The sequence below is a fragment of the Macaca nemestrina genome, chromosome 7 (assembly GCF_043159975.1).
Source record: "Macaca nemestrina isolate mMacNem1 chromosome 7, mMacNem.hap1, whole genome shotgun sequence".
Taxonomy (NCBI): domain Eukaryota; kingdom Metazoa; phylum Chordata; class Mammalia; order Primates; family Cercopithecidae; genus Macaca; species Macaca nemestrina.
The window spans coordinates 139,541,903-139,561,091 of NC_092131.1; the positions used below are offsets into that span (position 1 = coordinate 139,541,903).

The following is a 19,189-nucleotide window of genomic DNA, read 5'->3' on the forward strand; positions in this document are numbered from 1 at the left end:
TCCTGGATTACACAGGGGGCTCCCAAATCCAATGAGAAGTGACCTTAGAAGAGACAGAGAAAAAACACAAAGAACAGGCAGACTGTAGGAAGACAGAGGCAGAGTGTGGCGTGACACAGACACAAGACGAGGAAGGCATGGAGCCACCAGCAGCTTAAAGAGGCACGGAAGGATTCTCCCCAGAGCCTTTGAAGGGAGCATGGCCCGACAGACACCCTGATTTGGGACTTCTGGCTTCCAGAACTGGGAGAGAATAGATTCCTGTTGTTACAAGCCACCAGTTGTGGTCACGTGTCACAGCAGCCCTCAGAAGCTCATACATGCTCTTAACACTGGGGTTATCTAGCCTCGAGATTCCGGAAGGACCTGAGTGGGGTGCAGCTGGGCATCCTCCAGGTGCTTCTTCCAGCAGCTGCAGGAGAGCTCAGGAGGGCAGGGCTGGGGAATGTGTTCCCAGCCCCAAAAGCCCAGGCCAAGGATGTTTTCCAAAGGACAAGCGCAGGGGCAGGGTCAATGGAGAAGGTGTTTCCATCTGTCGAGAGGCAGAGACTACCCAAAGAAACACACTATTCCCAGCTGGTCAGTGAGAAAGGTACCCTCTGATGAGTGGCTGTTATCACCCATCTCCATTGCTAACACAGACTGAGCACTCCCCGTGGGCCACGGACTGTGCTTCCAACATTCCAAAGAGAGCTACTTGTGAGTCCTCTGAGTTTGATTTCATCACCCTGCCTTTTCTTTAAATTGTACCTCTTACCTATAGACCTAAAAACAATCGTTCAATGTTCCATTTAAAGAGATTGCCGCTGCTGGCACCCTTCTGAGGAAAATGAAGCATGGAGAGAGTGCGATGGTTTGCTCCAGGTCACTCAGTGGTGAAACCAGAGCCACGATGGAGGCCCAAATCTTCCACCACTGCCTGCCCGGGCTCCACTCTACCTCACCCAGGGCAGGGAGGTTTGTCCCCTCCCCTCCTGCCGCTCCCTCCTGCTGCCCAGCCCTGCCAGCCCCAGCCACACTGGGACAAGGATCATGTTCCTTACGCAAGCCACACTCGATGCCCGGTCCCCTTTCCCTTCACCACCCGCCCCCCCCCCCCCCCATTTTATAGACCTTAAACAGTAACTAGGGACATGAAAATGCTAATATCTGCCGTTGTGGGCTCAGAGAACTCAATTCAGTAGGGGATACTGACATTGAAGCAAATGGCTACAAGGTACAGACTACGGGGGAAAGGCAAGAGGGAATTCTGGAGGTCCTAAACTAAAAGGCATCATCTTCGGCATGCCTGGCTGAAGTTCATGATGTGCCACAAGCCTACACATTTCACATTCAAGCAAGGTCCCCTCATTTTTTTCCCCCAAGACAGAGTTTCACTCTGTCACCCAGGCTGCAGTACACTGGCATGATCTTGGCTCACTGCAACCTCCACCTCCCAGGTTCAAGCAATTCTCCTGCCTCATCCCCCCCACCGAGTAGCTGGGATTTCAGGCTTGCGCCCTCACATCCGGGTAATTTTTGTATTTTTAGTACATATGGGGTTTTCCTATGTTTGTCACACTGGTCCCAAACTCCTGCCCTCAAGTGATCTACCCTCCTCGGACTCCCAAAGTGCTGGGATTACAAGCGTGAGCCACAGCTCCTGGCCGGTCCCCTCATTCTTTCTCAGCAATGCCATTGCCTTGGGGGAGACTTTGTCTCCTAACGGCTATTACTCCCGCCAGCATCTTGGTGCTCAAATCCACCCTCACCATGCCTCCAGGTGTCTCATGACACAGAGAGGTTTACACTATTTTTTCGTCAGTGCAATCTTTTAGGGAAGTACGCTGACAATGTGTTCCCAACTGCAAACATCTTTGAAAATGACCAGTGCCTTGAACTAGTAATCACAATGTTGCCGATTTAACATTAGGAAATAATCTCAGGTATAGAAATGCTTTCACATATAAAGATGCTCAACATTCATTCTTTATGCTAATAAGGTCTTGGAAACAACTGAATGATCTGAAAGAAAGAGCTGGTTAAGTCAACCATGTTTCATACTCCCGACTGGATACTACTTAGCCAGTAAAATACTGTTTACAAGAATTTGAGAAAATGCTTACTCTATTAAAGTGGGGAAAAACCAGATAACTAAATTGTACTTATGATCGTAACTATGTCGACTCAAGAAATAAATTAATGCCATGGGGGCAGAACCTGAAAATAAGTTGGTCAAACTACAAACTTTTTTCCTGAGAGGTGGGGGCTACGGGTATTTTGCTTTCACTTTCTAATTTCGTATATATTTTCTATAAGAAATAAGTGTTTCAATGACAGCAGATAAAAATATTTATTTTTATTTTTTTTTTTTAAAGTAGGCTGGGCACAGCAGCTCATGCCTATAACCCCAGTGCTTTGAAAGGCTGGGGCAGGAAGACTGCTTGTGCCTGGGAGTTTGAGATCAGCCTGGGCAACACGGCGAGGACTTGGACTGAGGTGAGAGCATCTCTTGAGTTCAGGAGTTTGGGGCTGCAGTGAGCTGTGCTTGTGCCACTGTGCTCCAGCCTGGGCAACACAGCGAGACCCGATCTCAAAAAAAAAAAAAGGAAAGGTTTCTGTGGCTTCTCAATGCTGCCAGGGGATTTTTGGAAAGGCGCATCAGGCCTTCCCAAATATGTGCTTACTTCCCTCCTAAGCCTGGCCATCCAGTTCCCCTACACCCCATGCACATCCCTCTACTTTCTGGCCATATTTAATTACTCCACATTCCTAGAACTCACCTTATACCCCTCACCTCAGTGTTCTTACACACGTGGGTATGCACTTCCCTTCTCTCTCCCATGGGAATGCAGGCTCCAACAGGGTTTTTAATCTGTTCTAAGTCACTCCTATAATCCCAGTGCCTAGTGAAGTCTCTGGCACACCAAAAATATTTGCCAAAGGGATGAACAGAGAAGTACTGATGTCCCGCTCATCTGTAGCCTTCTAACTTTTTCCCCAACTATTGGCCTCTCTTGCCCCCATCTCAACCCCTCACCAGGAGTTATCCTGCTCACACCTGTGTGTTCTCAGGGATATAACACATACCTAGTCTAATGGAACATTTGCCATGCTTTATCTCAGCCATTTCCTTACTGCATCAGCAGCAACCACACCACATAAACAACGAACATTTATGCTTGAGAGTTTACATGGTTTTACCTCGTTCTTCCTCACAATAACCTTAAGATGTATCATGATCCTCATTTTACAGATGAAGAAACTGAGGCTTAAGAGGTAAAACACACACACACAGAGCTAGTAAACAGCAGAGCCATCCAACTCCAAAGCCCAGCCCCTTGACAATGCTATGCCAGGGCCAAATGCCAGTTTCTCTGTCTATCCTACACAGTGGACTGCAAACTTCCTGAGGGCGGGAAATACTTTTTATTATTTGAAGGCTGACCAACACTGCTGCACATAGCACATATTCAAATATTTGCTGATTTAAAACATAGGAGGATGGATGTCCTTCATGTAGACCACATTAATTCATAACGTGAGATAACCCTAGACCCACAACTGGAAGTTTAAAGCGTTTGTCTAGCAGAACAAAGGTAGTCAAATAGTTTTAAGTTCATTCAAATGAACACTGGGCTATGTAAGGAATTTAAGGGTCCAACTGTTGCCAGGCAGTGCCCCTTAAGCAATCTAGGAGTACTTCATTACCAAGTGGTATGTTAATTGCTGCTCTTAAATATCCATTAGCACAGATCCCCTAAATCCCTCTATTGGGCAATAATGCTTGAAATTTGTGTCACAGATCATATTTCAGAAACGTCTTTTAGAAATATCATCTGTCAGTTTAGTGTAATTTATTATGTATATATTTTAATGTTTTTAAATTGTCCCTATAGCTTCTAAGTTAGATGACTTTTATTATCCCAAACAAATGAAATTTTACTGTACGGAAAGAACATTGTAAATACTTCTAAAAATGCTATTTACGAACTTTATTTACCATAGCAATCGAGAGAGGCTACCTCAAGGGAAAGGTTTTTGTCCCCTGAGTGTTGGCTGGGACTCCACCCAGCATGCAGCCTCTGGGGTGTTTAACACTTATTAACAGCTTGTCTGGGTTTGCTGCTGGTGAATCTCTAGCAAGCAGACAAGCACAAATTAGCAGCTCCCGCATGCATCTCTCCTCTGGGCTAATTATGCAGGCAACAATGGGATATTTATAAGCATTTCTGAGTATGTGTGTGTCAGTGGGGGGAATGCAGTATCTTTTTTTTGTTGTTGTTTTTGACACGGAGTATCTTTCTGTCGCCCAGGCAAGAGTGAAGTGGAGAGATCTCTGCTCACTGCAACCTCCACCTCCCAGGGTTCAAGCGATTCTCCTGCCTCAGCTTCCCCAGTAGCTGGGAGTACAGGCACCCGACACCATGCCCAGCTAATTTTTGTATTTTTAGTAGAGACGGGGTTTTGCTATGTTGGCGAGGGTGGTCTTGAACTCCCGGCCTTAAGTGATCCACCCTCCTCGACCTCCCAAAGTGCTGGGATTACAGGCGTGAGCCACTGTGCCCAGCCTGGGAACGCAATATCTTGCACAGCATAGGAAAATTCATGTACACAGGAAAAACAACACAGAAGTAAAATGTGTAAGAAAATCTATAAGGTATACAATTCAGGGGCGCGGCTAACCTCAACACAACCTTCTGTAGTGTTCACAGAACTTCATCTCTCCTTTCTCATTCTCTGAAATCTTTCCACTTTGCAGACTGAAATGAGTCTTGCCACCAATGTGTGAAAAGGTCACCTCGGGACTGTATCAGAGGCAATTCTGAAAGCTGTTCCTGTTCCCTGGAGTCCAGCCTGCCTCCACCCCACGGGCACACCAGAAATCTCCTGCCAGCATAACATTTTTATGAAGTCTCCAGGACTCTGTCTTGTCTGGGGAGAAGCCCACCAGAGGAAGACTCTGAAGGCCTGATGCTGAGGCACCATCCCGCCTCCTGCCAGTTGTGTGGCTAAGGATTCTGAGTCTCCATTCCCTCATGTGTGAAACAGAGTTGCACAGTGCAGAGCTCTAATTATACCAGGACATGGCCAATCATTTTAAAACTCAAAACACCACCACTAAGTTTTCGAAATTCATTATTTAAAGAAGAAAATGCCCCTTACCAAGTAACTTACTGGATTACCTAGTAGTTAGTGCATGCCTGGCACTCGGCTAGATGCTGGACAATACCAAAAGGAGTAAGGCCAGGTCTCCCTTCCTGAGAACCCCACCCCCTTCCATCCAGTGGGAGGCGAGACCCATAAACAAAGACTATGATAAAACATGATGCACACTGGGGGTTTTCACCCACAGAGTTCAGGGCAGGGTGCAGGAAGTTGAAGGAATCACAGAAGGCTTCCCAGAGGAAGCCAGCGAAGCCAATCCTGGCAGGATGACAGGCCACTGTGCCCAACGGGAGAGAGACAAGGCCAGCATGCGCAAAGTGCGGCAGACACATGAATGGGAGACCTTCCAGACATTGGCTTAGGCAAGGATTTCATGACCAAGAACCCAAAGCAAATGCAATAAAAACAAAGATAAATAGGTGGGACTTAATTAAACTCAAGAGCTTTTGCAGGGCAAAAGGAACAGTCACCTGAGTACACAGACAACCCACCGAGTGGGAGAGAATCTTCACAATCTATACATCTGACAAAGGACTAATAACCAGAATCGACAACAAACTCAAATCAGCAAGAAGAAAACAAACAAGCTCATCAAAAAGTGGGCTAAGAACATGAATAGACAATTCTCAAAAGAAGGCATACAAATGGCCAACAAATGTATGGAAAAAATGCTCAGCATCACTAATGATCAGGGAAATGCAAATCAAAACCACAATGCAATACCACTTTACTCCTGCAAGAACAGCCATAATCAAAAAATAAAAAACATAATCGATGTTGGTGTGGATGCAGTAAACAGGGAGCACTTCTACGCTGCTGGTGGGAATGTAAACTAGTACAACCACTATGGAAAACAGTGTGGAGATTCCCTGAAGAACTAAAATTAGAACTACAATTTGATCCAGCAATACCACTACTGTGTATCTACTCAGGGGAAAGTCATCATACAAAAAAATTACTTACACACGCATGTTTATAGCAGCACAATTCGCAACTGCGAAAACATGGAACCAGCCCAAATGTCCATCAATCAATGAGTGGATAAAGAAACTGATGTATGTGTGCGTGCGTGTGTGTGTGATGGAATACTACTCAGTCATTAAAAAGGAATGAATGGCATTTGCAGCAACCTAAACGGAACTGGAGATTATTATTCTAAATGAAGCAACTCAAGAATGGGAAACCAAACATCATATATTCTCATTCATAAGTGGGAGCTAAGCTACAAAGATGCAAAGGCATAAGAATGATACAGTGGACTTTGGGGACTCGAGGGAAAGGGTGGGAGGGGGTGAGGGATAAAAGACTACAAATTGGGTTCAGCATATACTGCTCAGGTGATTGGTGCACCAAAATCTCAGAAATCACCACTAACGAACTTATTCATGTAACCAAATACTGCCTGTTCCCCCAAAAACCTATGGAAATAAATAAATAAATAAATAAATAAATAAATAAATAAATAAATAAATGGAGGAGAGATGTTCAGGAAGGTTGGAAGGGGCAGAGCCTAGAGTGAGCAGAGGGAGGCTGCATCAGACAGGCAAGGAGGAGGTAGGCACCAGCACCTGTATGATTTCATCTTGCCCTTCCGATTCTGCAGTAACCTGAACACGTCCCCAGTGAAGGATGAGGGCCACAACCCAGGATGCCAAGGTGTCAGGCAACTGTCCTGTGATGCGTTGCTGCAGTTACTGGGCTCCTTGCATCTTAAAGTTAAACAGAGACAAGGCAGCAAGATATGCGGGTAAAAACAAACCAAAATTGTATAAAAAATTTTTAATACTACATAGATAGGGCTATAATAGAAATACAACTTCTACGGGGCATAAACTGGCTGTAGTAAAAAATAAAATCAGAATACATAATTTGTTTAAGAGACAGTATCTCCAAACTATTCGGGTGTATCTATTATGTGCCAGGTATCGCGAATTTGAAGATGGACAGTTCTAGACTTCGAGGAGCTTGTAAGTTAAAGGGGAAAAAAAAAGCGAAGGTATCATTTAATACTGGGTGAGATAACAACTCAAAACGTGAACCCAGGGTGCTCCAGGGATCTAACAGAGACTCAGGGACAATCCAGGAAGGATAAGGACAGGGAGCTTTCGTGAGGAGAGGATGTTAAAATCTGAAGATGGGAAAGAAAGGAAAGGAAAAGTGGGGTAGGGAGCAGGATACTGCAAGAGGAAGCAGCAGGGAGAATTCCTCAGTGGCTCAACTGGCTGAGCCCAGGCAGTCAGAAAGGGAAGGAGGAGGCCGGGGTGGGCATCTGAAGACCAATGACAGCAGCAGGCAATCAGGCACAGTGGCAAGGGATGATACACCTTTTGCAGGAAAAAAAAGAGAGAGAGAGAAAGAGAGACTCTACATCTAAATGCTTTCCTCAACTCATTAGTGCTTGGAAATGTTCGCAATTGTGACTGGAAGGTCAGGTTCCTGCATTCACTTTCTGTTCAGTAAGGCAAGAGAAGGGCAGAGAATTTAGCCACAGGAGTCCCTAAAGGATTTGAGCATAAGGTAAACTCACCTGTAAAATGGCCCCAAGGCAGAGACCCTAAAGAAGGCATCTTAATTATCCCGCATAGGGCCCTCAGCTCCTCTGGCAAAGGCGTTAGCTGTTAAGGAGGGAGCTTGAGGAAATGAAGACACGCCCGCTGAGGAGGGGCCTCTGTGGGGTGTGTTACATTCCTTTGAAAACAGGCCCTTTGCTATAATTTGTGTAATCAGACCAGAGATTGGACTGTAGAACCCTGCTTCCCATTTATTACAATATCACGCTTCTGCCCAGGAAACCCCACCCAAGCTTTTGTTTGGAATTCCTTTCCTTGATTAGGTGCAAGTCCTATTATTCCCGCCACTCAAAATAACACATGGGTTTAATGAAGTTTCAAAGCACAGCCCAGCCAGAAACTTGACTTCCCTGAATGGGACTAGTTCTCTTTCTTCCGTCTTGTCTTGGAATAATGACTTCTTTTCCCTTTCCTTCTGTATAGAGGAAGAATGGGAAGCAGCGACATTCTGTACAAATGGAAAGGCAAATCATTTTTTCTCTCTGGAAAGAGCCACGCAAGCCAGCACCACTTTTCAGGCTGTGTCTGCAGCACCCTCGTTGCCTCCTGGCTCCAGCTGCCTCAGTTGCAGTTCTGCACACTCAGTGAGTGGGAAGGGGTGACACACTGTCCTCAAGTCTCGTCACCTGCAGAGCTGCCCTCCTCTCTGGCAGCCTTCATTATGTAATTCAGGCAGAGTCCAACCCCAAAGAAGGGCTGAGGAGCAGGGCAGGGGCATTGTCCAGACAGGTGAAGACATACTTTAGAATGCCTAGTAATTCTTAACCAAAGACAGGAGAAAAATTTCATATCAAAACATGGGGTATTGGCCAGGCATGATGGCTCACACCTGTAATCCCAGCACTTTGAGAGGCCAAGGTGGGCGGATCACTTGTGGTCAGGAGTTCAAGACCAGCCCGGCCAACATAATGAAACCCCGTCTCTACCAAAAGTACAAAAATTAGCCAGGCATGGTGGCAGGTGCCTGTAATCCCAGCTACTCGGGAGGCTGAGACAGGAGAATTACTTGAACCCAGGAGGCAGAGGTTGCAGTGAGCCGAGATCAGGCCACTGCACTGCAGCCTGGGCAGCAGAGTGTGACTGTCTCAAAAAAAAAAAAAAAAAAAAAAACACAAATAAACAAACAAAATCACGGAGTATTACAATTGGAAAACAGGATGAATCATTTTATCTAGCAAATACTTAAATAATGTAAGAGATGTGTTTTGTGGTCTGCCCAGCCCAAAAGAGCTGCCTTTGGTCCCCAGGGACCTGCCCTACCTTCCCACTCCCCCAAAGCCATCTGGGTAGGGGTAGAGCCCTGACCCTACGGCAGTTAATCCATTCCCAGGCCAGAGATCTAATACTGGTGTGGTCTTGATCAAATAGGCCAATTCTGGCCAGTGGAATTCTTCCTAGTAACTGAGCCATTCAATTTGGTGGAACTCTACCTCAGTCCTTGGAAGATTACGAAGTCACAAAGATAAGGACAGTCACAGAGGGTTACTGGAAACTGGCAGGTAATCATGACCTTGCAAGTTCATCTAGATAATGATGGCCCCTCTCCCAAAAGAGGGACCAGGTATGTGGGAGCCCAGGAGAGCGCCTTCAGTGCCTCAGTCCCCAGTTCTGGTGATTCCCCAAGGCCCTTTGCTTCCAAAAAGCATACAGGAAACTTCCTTGTTTACCAAACTGGTATGAATGGGTTTTCATTGCCACCAAAGAGCCTCGCCTAAAATAAGCACTCAGTATATGTCAGGTGCTATGGCAACAGTGCTATCTCAGAGCTAGTATGGAAGACAAAACCCTCTATTAGATAGTTGCAGAGTAGGAGGCACGGGCACAAAAAAGTGCTAGTGATATAATGCACATGGTCTGGCTAAAGAATAAAGAGCACAGCTCACCGTGAGCCAAACAAAGCTGCTTAGCAGAGACAGGTCTCCAATTTGGCCATGAAGAGTAGGAAGGGTGTAGCTGAACATTGGGGACGATGTTGATAATCCCACCATGAAACAGGACTTCCTTACCACAATTCCTCTAGGCTCAGTCCACATCCGCTGGCCTCAGTTACTTAGACTGTAGCCCACGCAGAACGGGGAGAGGTTTTCTTGGCAAGCTCTCCCACCTCAATTTTCGGTGATCCTACTAAAATGCAGCAATCCCCAGAAGAGGCTATTTAGAGCTCTCTTAACAACTCGCCTGCACACTGAGAGTCAAGAGGGAAGTCAGGCTGCTGGAGGACTCCTCCCTCTAAATTTCTCCTCTCCTGCCTCCTCAGTGACATCACCAGCTGAAGGGAAAGTGGATGTTCATTCACAGGGGTTTGAAGAGAATCAGGAATGTGGGAGACCAGAATAGGCCACCCCAAAATATGAAGGATTATTGAGCTGAAGACAATTAAGCAGCAGCAGATGCAGGAAAGCTTCTCTGCTCTCCTTGGATCTGCCTAAAAGCAGGACATGTGTTTACAAAGAAGAGAGGTATCCTGCTCCCTCTTTTACCAGGGAGAACAAAGGTTAACCACGGCTGACTGCTTTAGATGCTTCTCACTTCTCTGCCTGGAGATGGTACCAGAGGGAACTATGTGAACAAACTTTGCTAACTAGCCGTTATCTGCAGTTATTTACCTTCCCCCAAGCTGCTGCCCATAGAGAATCAAAATCCTTTTCCTTAGTGTTGTCACTTCTCACTTCTCTAAAAACCTACTGTTCTTTGTTGAAGATGCTATATAAGCTGGAATTCAAAGCCACCTCTCTTTGAGAACTACTCAATCCCTGGGTGTCTTCCATGTATATATGAAATAGACATGTTAATAATTCGGTTTTTCTCTTGTTAAAACTGTCTTTTGTTACAGTGGGTCTGTTCCAACTAAGAATCTATGAAGGTTAAAGAAGAAAATGATTTTTCCTCTTCTACAGGAAGTACAACCTGAACATATGTGGTAGGTGTTCAGGGGTAATGGTGGGAGCAGGAATGGAAAACAAAATAAATAAGATACAAGCAGGTCCTTAAGAAGCTCACCATTTACTAGAGGAAGTAAGACATGCACACAACTGACCCAAGCACATGCCTACACATTTGAAATCCTATAATACCTATATCAGATGGATGACAAAGTCTTTTTTAAATCCCTCATGCCAGAAAATTTTCCTGGAGAAATGCAATTGAGTTGGGATACAAAATGTTGTTATGTAGACAAGATCAGTATCACCCATACAAACATGATTTAAATTACTAAAATGAATTACAATGACAGCTTTCAACATTTTTAGCAGCAGTCTTTTCTTCAAATATAATTCCACTCAGAAGTCCAATAAGCAATAGAGATGCGTAAAAGCAGAGCTGCTTTGGCTGAAATAGGCGACCAGGTCAGGAGCTCCACAACCCTGCAGTCCACTGAGGCATCTCTGCAGAACACAGGGCTCCAAGAACCACTGGCTTTAGGCCTTTCATTTAAAGGTACTAGGGCTTATGGCTTTCAGGCCCACATAGTAATTTGAAATTTACCTAATAAAAGTGTTCCCAGCCGGGCGCAGTGGCTCATGCCTGTAATCCCAGCACTTTGGGAGGCCAAGGCGGGTGGATCACTTGAGGTCAGGAGTTCGAGACCAGCCTGGCCAACATGGCGAAACCCCATCTCTACTAAAAATAAAAAATTAGTTGGGCGTGTGGCAGTTGCCTGTAGTCCCAGCTACTCGGGAGGCTGAGGGAGGAGAATCACTTGAACCAGGGAGGCGGAGGTTGCAGTGAGCCGAGATCACACCACTACACTCCAGCCTGGGCAACAGAGTGAGACTCCGTCTTTTTAAAAAAAAAAAAAAAAAAAAAAAAAAAGTGTTCCCAGGTAGTAGAATCCACTAGCAAGACAGAATGGCTGTGACAAGGTTTGAGGTTACATTCTAAGCCTTCGGCCTTAACTCTGCCAGACCACTCTTCAGTAACACAGGTAAGGACCCCCGCCATGTAAAAGTGCCAGAGTCCTGCACTATCACATCACACATCTTGTGTGTCATTCTCTTCCTCTTTTATATTTGGTACGTGACATCTCTAAATTCACTGTTTCCATGCGGCCTCCAAAGACCCTCTGGATCTGACAAATAGTCAAGATTTTCTGAATTTCAACCCTACCAATTGGCCCTTAGGGCCCACTTAGGTGGCTCCATCTACTGCTGGAGAACATGACTTCCATACCCCAAGACTCCACCCCAGCCTGGGTCACTGCCACTGGTGAGAACCCTTGATCCCACTCATACCCTCCTTCAAGAAAAATAAGGCCAGCTTGCTCAAAGTGTGTTCCTAGCGTTTCTCAGAGGTTCTGTGTGGTGCAGTGAGTCTTCAGATGTTTTAACATGCTCCTATACATGGGGAATTCCTCAGAGGAGAGACAAATATGAATCTGTTTTTGATTAATCATAAAACATTTTTAATTTCTTGGCACATCTCACATCACTGCCAAATCCTTTGAAAAACAAAAAATGACTTGAATATTTTCCCCAATTATAGTTAATTTGATACTTTCTTATCAAAATGCTTCCTTATAAAGAAAAGTCAGAAATGTATGGAGATGAGAAAACAAACGGTGAGTTACACATAGTGCCCCATTAAAATCAGGAAGAAGACAAGGGTGCCTGCTATTACTAGTCAATATTTTATTTTACCCTCTAACCAATGCAGGCAGAAAAATGAAATAAAATACTAAAAAGAAGGCAGTAGCAGTAAAACTTTCAATATTTGCAAATGGAATGCCTGTCTGTCTAGAGTCTAGTGGATTACAAATGGTCAGAAACAGTAACCATTTAGGAAATGGCAATTTTTTAGCTGGACATGGTGGCTCCACCTGTAATCTCAGCACTGTGGGAGGCCACAGCAGGAGCATCTCTTGAGACCAGCCTGGACAACATGGCAAAACTCCATCTCTACCCAAAAAAAGTACAAAAAATTAGCCAGGCATGGTGGTGTGCACCTGTAGTCCCAGCTACCCAGGAAGCTGAAGTTCAAGATCACCCAAGCCCAGAAGGTGGAGGCTGCAAGTGAGCCCTGATCGTGCCACTGCACTCCAGCCTGCATGACAAAGCGAGACCCTGTAAAAGAAAAGAAAAAAAGAGAAGAGAAGAGAAAAAAAAGAAAATGACATTTCAAAAAATTCTACTCATAATAGCAAATAGGAATAGAAAGAAGGGTAGGAGGAGAAAGAAAAAAAAAAAAAGAAAAACTCCTAAGAAATAAACCAGCCTACCTACCCATATATATGCCAAAACGAATCTTATTTTAAATTTTACTAAATGACATTAAAGAAAAAAAAAGATACAAATAATGGAGAGAACTACCATTTCCCAGATGAGAAGACTCAATATTGTAAGACAGCAATTCTTCCTCAGTTTGTAAAATCGATGTAAGTCAATGAGCATCTCAACTCAGAAAACTAATCCTAAAGTCCAACTGGAAGAGAAAAACCTTCAGGATGACCAAAAAAAAAAAAAAAAAAAAAGTTCAAACAATAAGAATAATGAAAGGAAATATCCTCATAAAATCAAATATACTACAAAGCTACAGTAACAAAAACAGAGTGACAACATTATGAAAATAGACATATTCTATTATCACTAGAACAGGAGAGTACAGAAAGCAAATACATTGATATTTAGGATACAAAAAAAGATATTTAAAACTGGCACAAAAAAAGCAAACTGTTTGACACATTATATTGGGAAAAGTAAATATCCACATACAAATTAAGTTGCAGTTCTACTACTATCATACACAAAAACAAATCCTAGGTAGATTAGAGAGATAAATATTTTAAAAACTACCAGAAAAAGAGACAAAGAATATCAAGAATATTTACAAAACGCAGAAGACAGAAAGAAAAGTTCACAGGTATGGCAAACACCACAGTTAAAAACTATATTTTGTAAACAAAGTTCAAAGACAGCAAGAAAGTGGTAATTTACAAAGGATTTTCTGAGGAGGAATACAACCTGATCTATTACTTTTACTCTAAAGCTTTCAATAATGTTTAAATCTTTCAGAGCAAGCAAGAATTCAAACATTCATGCTATAAATAAAAATATTTTTCACAAAAAAATGTAAATATAAAGGAACATTTCAACTGACTCTTTTCATAAATATTCACAAATCAAAAATCAGTAAAGTAAAAAAAAAGTTTGCTTGCTATTTTTTAGGAATAAAATTAAGAAAGGAACGTGAACAACTATCTGAAATATTTTCCTTTAAACATTCTACTAAGGACCTCTTCCATAGATGTTCTGGAAGAAAAGCTTCGCACTTCAAAGGGTGTACCTATAGGATTTAGATGATTATCTGAATGCCTGCACTAGTAAGCAAACAAACAATCACTCCAAGAGTAAACTAAGAATATCACAGGGAAGAAATCTAATTCCTAACTGGTGGGAAGGGTGTTTGGGTTTTTTTGTTTTGTTTTGTTTTGTTTTTTCTAAATAGAATTTATAAACTTCAAAATTTCTGGGAATTTTTCATAGCAAATCAAGTATACGTGTATTTTCTAAATCTACATCTCTGCCAAACCCCTAAGTTTTCTCCATACCTGCAAGGAAAACTCCTGGCATCTTGGTAGAATGCTGAATTTGGGACGGAGCTGCAAAGTTATCATGCAAGTTGTACTCTCTCACTGGAAAATAGAATCCTATGGCTCTTAACAATACTCAACGCCTGTATCCTTGTTAGGTGAAACTGAGGCCTGGGTATTGGGTCGCTTATCCCCTTAGCTCAGTCAGTAGCATTCTCCAGCTTTTTCCATTTGTTCCAGAAAATAGTTCTTACTGACCTTGGTAAAAGCATATCTTTTATTTTATTTTTTTCTAAGCAGTAAACAGGTAATCCTAAAGCTTTACAATTTCTCTGTCCCATCATCCTAGAAAGGACTTACCTGACTTATTTCAAAGTCCTACAATTTTCCTGAGTTTTTCTGTCAGTGAAAACTATGAACATTTTTTCAGTAGTGTTTTTTTTTTCTAAGTCATCTTAAGTTAAAACTACACCTTTCTGGTATAAATAGGGCTTAAAACTCAACCAAAATTCTCTGTCTGGTATCAACAGCTGGTACAAGATCTCACTTCCTCATACTAGATCAAGGAAATCTTTATCTACAGAAATTCTATTCATACGGTTAAATAGTCCCTAAGTTCCCTGAAATACATGAATGAGCATCAAGCTACCGTTAATATCCTCTGTTCTCCTGCCGCAGGGACGGGGGCAGGAGTTAGAGAATCACTTTAACACTAAAGTGTTTTCCTCACATTGTACTCATTCCACAAACATCTGTTGTAATAATTTAGATTAAGCATCTTGGTTGATCCTAATGTTTACCCAATTGCATCCAGTCATTAACTACTTACCTACCTGAAAATTGAGTTCTTGAAATCCTCTGTCAAGTCTAGTGAAAGAAAATAATAAAACTGCAAGACTGAATCTGTGTTATATTCTGTAGCTCTAGTTACTGGTAAAAAAAAAAAAAAAAATTAGATTAAAAGATATGCATCCCAAGCTAATTGCGCAGCATAAAAAGTAAATCACAGCTATTAAACAGAAGCATCATTATGTAATTTCTCTTGACAAGTTAAGCATTTTAATAAGTATTTTATAAATAATAAGGAAGCATTTTTCCACCTAAATTATATGCAATAACAAAGCATAATGCTAAGGGCACATAATAGGCAAAAATTCTGTCCCTTCTGTATTAAATTACGGGTATTTAATATAGATGCATTTATTTTAAAAATTCATTTATTTTTATGTGCATTTTCTGAAAAGGCCTGAAAATGACATGCACCAAATTCTTAACACTCATGAGGAAAAGTGGGAAAAAGTAAAAAGGGGAAAGGATTTTAAGTTGTATTTTAAATATATCTGTGTAATATGAATTTTCTCTAACATGAATCAATTTTGCCTTATTTTATTTTATTTATTTATTTATTTATTTTTTGAGACGCAGTCTCGCTCTGTCACCCAGGCTGGAGTCCAGTGGCGTAATCTCGGTTCACTACAACCTCCGCCTCCCAGGTTCAAGTGATTCTCCTGCCTCAGGCTCCCAAGTAGCTGGGATTACAGGCGCCCGGCCACCATGCCTAGCTAATTTTTAGCTAATTTTTAGTAGAGACTGGGTTTCACCAGGTTAGCCAGGCTGGTCTCGAACTCCTGACCCTCAGGTGATCCATCTGCCTCGGCCTCCCAAAGTGCTGGGATTACAGGAGTGAGCCACCATGCCCAGCCGCCATTATTTTTAAATAATATGAAAAATGCAAAACAATGCCAGCCAGCAAAGATATACTGAAGCTGGCATTGTAAATCAGTGCAACCTTTTTCATAACGTATGTGGGAGCTTTAAAGATATCCTTTGACTCAGCAATTATTTATAAGTTTTTATAATGTGGATATATTATTTTTTAGAAAGAAAAGTGATCTTGTTTAATCACATATCACATGAGATCCCTAAAATGCAAGCTTTTGACATACAGGCTAGAAAACTAAACATGTATTCAATTCTCATTATTTGCAGTAGTTATGCTCTATGAAGTCTCTATGAACATTGAATTAGCAAATACTGAACCTCTGCTCCTAGGGGAAATACAGGGTTATGTTCCTACAAGCCTCTGATCACAAAATTTTTGTCAGCCAATCGATACATAATATTGCTTTATGTGTGTTTCTATTTAAAGAGCCTTCTTTAATATATTGTCAATTCACTAACATTTAACCCAGCCAACAGCACTGTAACTCATGTATGAATGAAGCTTATCTAACATACATATTTTCCCCCTAAGGCATATCACAGCCTTCTGGAGCTTAAGAACACCAGACAACACTTCAGCACTGCACTAGGGGCTCATTTTAAACAGCAAAATCACCAACAAAAAGTATAAAAATGCAAAAACATGGCATTAAATAGACCACAAAAAGGACATCTGTGTACAGCATGAGAGCTAAAAGAAGAGGGCGCAGTGTCTTCTTGTGTGATCTCAGCTAGGAATGTGCACAGTGCTCAACTCAAATTTGTCATGCTTCGTAAGTCAATGAATGACAGCAAAAGTGCCTGAAACATGGATTTGCAGGTTACAAATAAATCTCACTAAGTAGGCAAATGGACAAATATGGAATCCGTGAATAATGGGAATCAACTGTATGTATTTAATAGTCAAAAAAATTTCTCAAAAGACAGATTAACAACAGAATAAAAATACAGCCCATAAAAGGCTTTCTTGTCTCTGCTAACTCAGTGATTATCAACCAGGGGTTACTTTGTTCCCTAGGGGACATATGATAATGTCTAGAGACATATGTTGATTGTCAAAACCGGGTCTAGCAGGTAGCAACCAGGATGCTGCAAAATATCCAGCAATGACCAAGACAGCCCACGACAACAAAGAAGTACCTGACAGAAAGCGAACAGTGTCAAGATTAAGAAATCCTGGGCTAACTGACCAATAAAGTCAACGTTTTGTCTTTAAGTGTGTCTTCTTGTACCTTCTATCAACCCACACTCTAAAGCCTAAAACAATAAATAATTTCAATGTCAAGGATGAAGCAGCTGTCATACTTTATTGCTAAGTGGCCTCTTGTTCTTAAACTTAACTAATGAATTCAATGCAATGTAAAACACAAAGCAGTTAAAAGCTATATTGAAATGTGTGACTTTTTGAGTTATTTCCACTGAGCTTGTAATGGTAGCTGGGTAATAATACTGTAAAACATATAGCCAGTCAGAAATCTAGGTGGTGTTTTTGAGATGGAATCTTGCTCTGAAGCCCAGGTGCAATGGTGTAGTCTCAGCCCACTGTAACCTCCATCTCCCAGGTTCAAGTGATTCTCCTGCCTCAGCCTCCCATAGCTGGGATTGCAGGAGCCTGCCACCATGCCTGGCTAATTTTTTTTTTTTTTTTTTTTTTGGTATTTTTAGTAGAGATGGGCTTTCACTATGTTGGCCAGGCTGGTCTCAAACTCCTGACCTCATGATCTGCCTGCCTCAGCCTCCCAATGTGCTAAGATTACAGGCGTGAGCCACCACGCACTGCCTAAACTCTAGTTCTTAACACCAGGTAAGTAAAAACCATCCTTGCACAGGAATTAAGAAGTACAGTCTACAGCTGGGGTCCCTAATTCCCAGGCCATGGACCGGTACCAGTCTGTGCCCTGTTAGGAACCAGGCCACACAGTACGAGGTGAGCAGAGGGCAAGCAAGCGAAGCTCCATCTATATTTACAACTGCTCCCCATCACTCACATCACCACCTGAGATCCGCCTCCTATCAGAGAGGCGGCAGCATTAGATTCTCATAGGATTGCAAAACCTATTGTGAACCGTGCACGCGAAGGACCTAGCTGTGCGCTCCTTATGAGAATCGAATGCCTGATGATCTCTCACTGTCTCCCATCAACCCCAGATGGGACTGTCTAGTTGCAGGAAAACAAGCTCAGGGCTCCCACTGATTCTACATTATGGTGAATTGTGTAATTATTTCATTATATATTGCAATGTAATAATAATAGAAATAAAGTACACATAAAGGTAATGTGCTTGAATCACCCTGAAACCATTCCTGCAGCCCCTAGTCCATGAAAATATTGTCTTCCACAAAACCAAAAAGGTTGGGGACCTCTAGTCTACAGTACACCATCCATGAGATGGGGAACTCCAAGCAGTCTGCAGAATAAATCAAGAACAGTTTGAGAAGGTTCTCGTGGTTACCTGTCTAAGGGAAGAAATTAAAATGTCCTGCAAAGTCTTAATGATTCTATGAAAAGAGGCCCAATTTAAGTGACCCCCAAATATCCTTAACTGCATAAATGCTGCACACCCCCTTTAATGCACCACCCATGTGGATTCAGTATTATTCTGAACACTGAAAAATATTCAGTATTCTGAATATTTATTCTGTCTTGAATCGATCATAGTTTTAAATAATGAATCAAGCAATTTGTAGAGTGGCCTCCAAAGTTACTCAAGAGCATTCCAAAATCACTGAGCTAATATAACAAAGATAAATAATTTCCAACTGGGAGGCAGACTTGCAGACTAAGAATCGCACTTGAAGTTTGGAACCTGAATTCTCGGCTGCATGAGTTTAGAGCCAAGTCATTATTTCGAGGTTTTTTCCCCCCTGTAAATATGTTTTAGCTCAACTCTGCAAAAATAAACCTAAGCTATTATTTCCTGTTCTAAGTATGTTCTGTTGGACATTACATACTCTGCTGGCTGATGCCTTTAACTTTCTACAGATCCTGTTGACCACTCAGACCTGGAAGCTCTCTTCCATCCTTCCTTAACCACTCTGGCCACTCTCTCCAGACTCCTGCTCTTCCCCTGCCCCAGACTACATTTGAAGCCTCATCCCTCAAACCCTCCCAGCCCCATACCTGAATTCTTACCCCAGGCTGGTACTCCTTGGACCACCATCATCAGAACCAGCTAGAAAAGTGTAGATTAAAGTGTGTTGCCCAGACCACATTCCCAGTCGA

General features: G+C 42.5%; 1 protein-coding gene across 9 annotated transcripts in view; it reads right to left on the reverse strand.

The window, feature by feature from the left end:
- The window catches only part of LOC105489073 (talin 2), a 452,478-nt gene that overhangs the window by 270,571 nt on the left and 162,718 nt on the right, over window positions 1-19,189 (reverse strand). For 2 of the 9 annotated variants that reach the window (XM_071101240.1, XM_071101243.1), the window contains exon 1: window positions 7,676-7,763. The exons of the other annotated variants lie outside the window; for them this stretch is intronic. The gene's annotated coding sequence lies outside the window, so the exon portion shown is untranslated. Of the gene's footprint in view, window positions 1-7,675; window positions 7,764-19,189 lie in introns of those variants that run through there. 9 annotated transcript variants of the gene reach the window in all.